The 7,767-nt window shown below is 45.3% G+C and overlaps 1 non-coding gene across 1 annotated transcript; it reads left to right on the top strand.

Moving 5' to 3' along the window:
• The first annotated feature begins 1,315 nt into the window (after positions 1 to 1,315).
• Positions 1,316 to 1,422, top strand: LOC131486380 (U6 spliceosomal RNA). Its single transcript, XR_009249295.1, has one exon. It is a non-coding gene; the product is annotated as a U6 spliceosomal RNA (small nuclear RNA).
• The last annotated feature ends 6,345 nt before the right edge of the window (positions 1,423 to 7,767 follow it).

Genomic DNA, 7,767 nt, shown 5'->3' with positions numbered 1-7,767 from the left:
TCCCTCTCTCTCTGCCCCTCCCCCGCTCATGTTCTGTCTCTCTCTCTGTCAAAAATAAATAAACATTAAAAAAAAAGGATAAACAATTTTCATAACAATGGCTATTCCATGGAGCATCTTTTAAATAATGCCTTTGGAAGTGAAAATTATGAACCATTGTCTTCATATATATATATATATATATATATATATATATTTGTGAGTTCAAGCCCCGCATTGAGCTTTGCGCTGACAGTGTGGAGCCTGCTTGGGATTCTCTCTCCCTCTTTCTCTGCCCCTTCCCCACTCATGTTTTCTCTCTCTCTCATCAAATTAAAAAAAAAAAAAAAAAAGATTCTCTCTCTGTCTCCTTCTGCCCTTCTTCCCCGCTTGTGCACTCTCTCAAATAAAATAAAATGAAATAAAATAAGATAAAATAAAATAAAATAAAATAACATAAAATAAAAAAATTATGATAATGAATAAATATATGGGCTCCTTTATTGGTGCATTAAATACCTAACAAGTTTTGGTGTTGTCTCTTCTATATTTTTTGAAGACAGAGACAATATTTTAAGATAGGCAACGATTGTAATATGGTATGAAAATATCTATTATCCAACCTGTGCACAGGGTCACAAGGACCTTCAAATGCCCGTGGCCTGTTGACTATATTCACTTAATGTAAATTTAAGTTGGAGGCTAATGAAGATAGAAATGAATTATTTTCTATTCAAATTTATAGATCCCTCCTGAAATGAGGGCTGTTTAGAAATAGATAAGGTATAGAATAGGAGGGCTTTTCTGCCAATTGTGAGTGTTTTGTCTTCACTGATCTAATTTTTTCTAATTTAAAGGAAAAACCATATATATATGGTATGAATGAGAAAATAACATATTATCTGCCATAATATGTATGTATAGGGGGTATACAGAGAAACATGCAGCTTTCTCTGATTAGGTTATACATTCTTAAGGCGAGTCGCTGTCTCGCACTTTATTCATATGTTTCCCACTGCTGTGTTCTGCAAATCACAGACGTCCAATAAATCCTGCTTTACTTAAAATCCTCCTTAACAGTTTTCCTGATGACTCACTCTAAGAACTATGTGTCAAATATTAATCCTTGACATTACTTCTAAATCAAATTGTTTGTACAAGGAAATATACAGACGTAAAGGTGAAGATCTATGCACTTAGGGGTCCAATGCACCAATGGAGCATTGGGGACAAACTGCACAGGACAAGGCACACTAGGGAATTCTTTAAATAAATGATGATGCAGGCACACGATGACACAGCGAACATTATGTAGTCATTAAGATCGTGATAAAGAGTGCTCACTTCGGCAGCACATATACTAAAATTGGAAGGATACAGAGAAGATTTGCATGTCCCCTGTGCAAGGGTGGCACGCAAATTCATGACGCGTTCCATATTTTTTACGTATGAATGGATAAAGAAGAGGTGGTATATCTATACAATGGAGTATTACCCGGCAATCAAAAAGAATGAAGTCTTGCCATTTGCAGCTACGTGGATGGAACTGGAGGGTATTCTGCTAAGTGAAATTAGTCAGTCAGAAAAAGACAAAAATCATATGACTTCACTCATAGGAGGACTTTAAGAGACAAAACAGATGAACCTAAGGGAAGGGAAACAAAAATAATAGAAAAACAGGGAGGGGGTCAAAACAGAAGAGACTCATAAATATGGAGAACACAGTGAGGGTTACTGGAGGGGGTGTGGGAGGGGGGATGGGCTAAATGGGGAAGGGGCACTAAGGAATCTACTCCTGAAATCATTGTTGCACTAGATGCTAACTAATTTGGATGTAAATTTAAAAAAAAATTAAAATTAAAATTAAAAAACATTTTTTTTAAAAAGTCAAAAAAAAAAAGATCATGATAAAAAATATGGAAAACACGGAGATATATTTACACCATGTTTAACTTAAGAAAGCAGTAATAGAGTGAATACGACCTGAGGCCAAATTTGTGCAGAATTACACACAAATTTAATGTGTAAACAGAGGTAATTTACAATTCATTCTTGAGTGACAGGCAGATTACTCCTGGAGAGGACAACCCAGCGGCCACGCCCTAAGCAACACCCTCATCCTTGGACTTCACCACATTTTAAGATGTCAGTTTACTAAGTCGACCAGTGCTGGGGAACAAAGGTTATCTGCAGAATGCCCAGTCTAGAAGAGGAGTTTGCAGATGAATAAATGTAGGGGGAGAAAAATAAAACTAAATCAAGAACTTTGTGTCACTCAGAGTGCCTCCAAAATGGATCCCAGCACCACACACTGTTTTTATGTCCTTGGTCTTAGGTGTGAGCGGAAATCGAGAGTCAGATGCTTAACCGACTGAACCCCCCAGGCGCCCCAGCTCTGTTTATTTTTAGAGCGTGGAGTTTCTTCTTAGCTCCTAAAGATATAGGTAGATTGGAAGGGGTCCAAACCACAAGGATAGTGATTACGGAGAGGGAGGGTCCGCCTTGAACTCGAGGTGGGCAGCAGAACCATGGGCTGAGCTTGGCTGAGGTCCAGCTGTTGGGATAGGCTGTGACTTACCTAACGTATCACAAGGGTGGATCCCCTGGCGTGAGAAGAGCTAGTTAGCACGAAATAAGAGGGTCGAACCTGAAAGAATAGGAAGAAAGAGGAAAAATATCCCCAAGTGTTCAGAGATGGTGCTGACAGCCTACCATGTTGGAAGTGACCTCACCAAAGACTGAGAAACCCTGAATATGGAAGAACAGAGTTCTGGTGGGAAGACGAAGCCATCAGGATTGTCCTTTGCTTCTAAATGCTAGAACACCCCACCCTTGAGGCCAGATGATGGGTATCTGGGTTTAGTGCTTCGAGAGGACTTGACAAAATAGCTCCAATGGTTCATGCAAGGATTGCAAATGCAAGTTTTATCTACGGGGGATGTGCAAAACCCAGCAGAGTTTTTGCTGGAAACAGGCATCTTGGACCCACAGGACTGGATTTTGGATGAGCTCAACGCCGTGCGTGATCTTGACTAAACTGCATTACTTTTCTGATCCCAGGACACAAGCATATTTTCTAAAATGTCTGCCGTATCGTCTCAAAAGAACTTTCCAAGTGTAAAATTTTACTTCCCCCTCTTGTAATTTCTGAAAAATAAAAACTGTCACACCCCAAAGTCCCCTTTAGTCAGAAATGAGCTATATTTTTTTTCATGTTCACAGGAAGCTTAGTCTAATAGACCTCACTGGCTTAACAAGGACTCTTTCCTTTTGTCGTTTGTGTTTGCTAAATTTTGAGTCTTAAAGAAGACTTTCAAATATTGGAGGACCTCATGTGTACAGACTGAATCCAGCAAAATGGCAAACTGTTTACAGGGCCTGCAAGGTCTTTTAGGGCCCAGGCCCGATTCTAGGGCACACATCTCACTTTTCTTCCACTTGTTCACGTGGCTGCAGCCACACTGCCCTTCTTGACTGCTCTCCATCCACAAAGTTCCTTCCCACAAGGTCACCGGCTCACAAGCCTCTGTCTCTGGAATGCCACCTCATCCCCAATCTCAATCAGTTGAAACCCTGCCGGAAAATTCAGCTCCCGTCACAGAGTCAGGGTGTGCAGCCCAGCACCCAGACCCGGCGTGGCCTCCCTGCAGACTCTGGTTTGCTTATGTCTTGTCTGGAGCCTCGTGGCTGTGATTCCAAACCACCGCTTTGCAGAACCGAGCTGGAGGCTGCATGGGGCTCATGTGAGGGGCTGGGGAAGATCGGGTTGATCCTGCAGCCTCCTCCCAGGGGCTTGATTGAACAGAACCCGGCAGGTCCTTTGCTTTCCACCTGACCTCCCAGGGGTGATGGGAGAACCGTGGCTTGGCATCCACGGCTGTTTTTTGTTTCTTTGTTTTGGTGCACTTATCTCGGGGAGCTTGCCAGCCTGGGGGACTCCCGAGACATCTTCGCCTGACATTTTTCTCCCCAGTGAGACAAGTAGAGAACCTGCCAGTCTGGATGTTTATTTAATAAATGCTTCAGGCACATAGAGCAAAGCACAGTCTGAAGGGATGTTACAGGTAATCAGTTTCTTGCGTGTGTGTGTGTGTGTGTGTTTGTTTGTTTTCAAATGAAGGTAGCAGACATCAGATGAGGGGAATGAAACCATCGCTGTGGTGCCTCTGGCCTGGATCCGAAAGCAAAGACACTCAACACAGCCAGCCTTTCAGTGGGCACAGATGTCTTCCACTGGCCGCAGAAGATGGACCATCATGGTGGCTCAGACTGGTATCCAGATCACCGCTGTGTCACCAGGAAGCCCGGAAAGTAATGTCAGCAGGACCAGAGTCTCTGAGCCCAAGCGACCATCGTGATGTATCCCAAGAAAATGAGCATTTTCAAAGTCGACTGTAAAGGAAATGTCCTTGGAAGTCAAGTCCGGCACGTGGGATTCAGACCGCGTTCCGTAACGCTGCCCGCACTGTAAGTCAGCCTGGCAGTCCAGCCGCCGAAAGATATACTACAGTCCACACCGTCTATGCTGACCTCATCTTTACGTTTGGGCCACTCTCCAGGGTGCGTGCTACTCCCTGCCTTAAAGGAAACCAGGCATGAAAAGGAAAAAGGTAAGGCAAACGTGCCAGCCCATACTGGTCAACAAAACTCACGGCAAGAAATAAGCATTTCTCGTCGAAGAAGTTGAAGCCAAAGCGGTTGGCGCAAACCTCCCCGGAACGGCCCGGGCTGGGTAGCAGATGTGACAAATGCCTGGCCAGGGGATTAAAATCTTAGGACAAGTTGTAGGAGGTTTTCAATTTCATCGTGGGCCGGCTGTCCCCCAGGCCCCCCAGAGCCTCCCTAATGAGGCGAACCCTCGGTCTGAGCAGAGCTTTGCGGCCTCGCCAAGGGCAGAGTCCCGGGAGAAAGGCACTGAGCAGGCACAGATGCGGCTTGATAGGACCTAAAAGGAAGGCATTACCTGCCCGACTCACTGAGCAGCCACAATTATTACAGGTCTCTGAGTTCATTGTCAATTAGAGTGGCAGTTAAAGCAAGCAGCAGCTGTGACAGATGGCTTGTCTCCAGCTAGTTGTGCTAATGGGATCAGAGCCAACTCACATGTTTTCTTCCCTCTGGAAAGGAAAAGAAAAAAAAAAGACCCACATAGTTGTCAATTAGTCAACGTAAAAGGGGAGAAAGCATCATTTCTACAAAGGGGTCATTTCTCCGTTTCCTTCTAATCCCCCCTTCTAGCTTTTTGAAGTAGAGATTTTGTTTATTTACTGCTTACTTCAAACATGTTTCAGTGGAATGTTCAACCCAGGAGACATTTTGTGCCGAACCTTTGTTCCGTGTGAACTCACAATATGGTCTTCTCATGATGGCACCTTTTCAATCGATTGGTTAGCATTTTAATTGGCTGACTCTTTTCTTCTGGCTGGAATTTGCAGGCCGTTCTCCTATTTACACAGTGCGTGGGATCAAAACACGAAAGGGCTGCGTCCGCATGGAGGGGCTCACCCCAAATAAAATCCAGCCCAGGGAATCGGGCTCATATGCATCAGGAAAAACAACCGTGAACACAAGCAAACTACAAGGCCTCAGGAGTGTGTGCGCAAGTACATTGCACGTTGGGGGGCCCACATCGGGGGACAGACAGGGTCCCATTGCTGTGGTGGGGATGCAGCGAAAGGAGCTCCATTGCAATGGCACGGTCGGCTGGCAGGTAACTGTTCACATGAAGCCAGGGGCTGCTTTTCCTACAGAGACAGAACTCTTGGAAGGCAGGGTCACAGAGTTTTTGTTTTCTTTCATGTGAACCTGTTCATGGCCCTTGGATTTGGATGTGCGGTGCGGAGCCCCGACCTGCCGATGAGTGGAGGAGACCATCCGTCCTCATGACCTCCCTCCTGCACGTCTCCGTTCCCTTGTGCACACAGACACCCGTTTCTAGGGAATGGTCCCATTTCACCTGCGCCAAAAGGATCGCTTAAAAATGTCCAGGATGAGAGATGGAGATAAGGACAAAACTGATGATCCAGAAGCAGGAAATCCAAAGAAATTAGTGAGTTTCAGTTCCGAATAAACCAATTTGGGGGCAACACTATTATTCTTTCTGTTTAAGGAAGGTACAGTTAACCTGTGGGGGTTGAATTAAGAAGACACACAAAGTGTATTCCGTATAACATAACTTATCTTTCTTGCTGCCAAGTTCATATAGAGCATCACGGAAGGTTTAGAGAGCACAGCAAAATTTAAGGACAAAAGAAGTCTACACATACATACTTGAAGACAATGACCTTTTTAATTTAAAATCAAGTATGTAGGGGAGCCTGGGTGGCTCAGTCTGTTAAGCGTCTGACTTCGGCTCAGCTCATGATCTCGCGGTTTGTGGGTTCGAGCCCCGCGTCGAGCTCTGTGCTGACAGTTCAGAACCTGGAGCTGTTTTGGATTCCGTGTTTCCCTCTCTCTCCGCCCCTCCCCCACTCACGCTCTGTCTCTCTGTCTCTCAAAAATAAATAAACATTAAAACAATTAAAATCAACTATGTAGACCTTTCTTGACTCTTCATTGCAAAAGCCTGGAGGAGGTCCTGAGGATACTGCCCACAAAGGTGCCCCCCCCAGGACCCCGGGAGACACTCAATCTGTGGCTGGTCCATTCTCAGTCCCCAACAGTTGCTGGTGATGGTGATTTGAGTGTTCCTACCAGTTGGAGGCTTCAGTTCTAGTCCTGGACACGGCCTGGCATGGGAAGTTCTGTGCCAGGTGGAACAGACTGTGGGACAGCTGACAACTTCCTTGTTACCCACTCTGTCGCGGACGAGGCCGGCTGTGAGCACGTGCACCATTTCCACCAACTCATCCCGTATGTCAGAGGCAACAAGTCAGTCCTGATGATTCTTGGGCCAATGAGGAACATTCTTTGACGGACTTGAGGAAAATCACCAAGAAGCACACAAAAGAAATGCCAATCAAGCACCGTATCCCATACTTTGAAACCAGTGCTAAGGACACACTACTCAGAATCGACAAAGCCTTTTCTGTGACCTCATTTCAGTAATTAGACACTAGATTCCTTAAAAAAAAGGGGGGGGGAAGGAAACCAAATACTAGAGAGAGACAGGCCACAGACACCCATCAATTTAAAGGCATAATGTTCAGCTCAGGGACCATGTGTGACCCAGTCCTCTGGACCCTCTCCATGCCTAATGGTGCTGAAAGCCGTTTTTTTAATTGTTTGTTTATTTAATTATTTATTTATTGTGAGAGAGAGAAAGGGGGGTGCAGGGGCAGAGAGAGAGGGAAAGAGAATCCATGCTGTCAGCACAGAGCCTGATGCACAGAGCCTGACTCGGGACTCTATCCCATGAACCATGAGATTATGACCTGATCCAAAATCAAGAGCTAGATGCCCAACCAACTGGGTCACCTAGGTGCCCTCTGAAATCCATTTCTAACCACCACCCTGAGCCCAAGGACTTGACTCCTATCAGGAAGAACGAGACAGGGAGCAGGGAGGAGAAGTCATGACTCCATGGGGCATGAGCTGTGACAGCAGCAATCCAAGCACCTCGTGTGTGCATGCAGCCCAATCCTGCCCTCCTCTTAGTGGGGGCCGTCATCCCACCGCTGTGGTGGGACCCCCGGGTGCAGAAGCCTGTGTGTCTGCATACAAAGTATAAGATAAGCCATGAACAGTCTTCCGCCCGTGCTCCCAAACCCCATGTCTGAGCTTCAGTGCCTTTTCAGCAGAGACACGGACAATACGAAAGAGAGTCTTATTGAAAATCTAGACAAAAAA

Source organism: Neofelis nebulosa, chromosome 9 (assembly GCF_028018385.1).
Source record: "Neofelis nebulosa isolate mNeoNeb1 chromosome 9, mNeoNeb1.pri, whole genome shotgun sequence".
Classification (NCBI taxonomy): Eukaryota; Metazoa; Chordata; class Mammalia; order Carnivora; family Felidae; genus Neofelis; species Neofelis nebulosa.
This window is presented reverse-complemented; position numbering and strand designations above follow the sequence as displayed.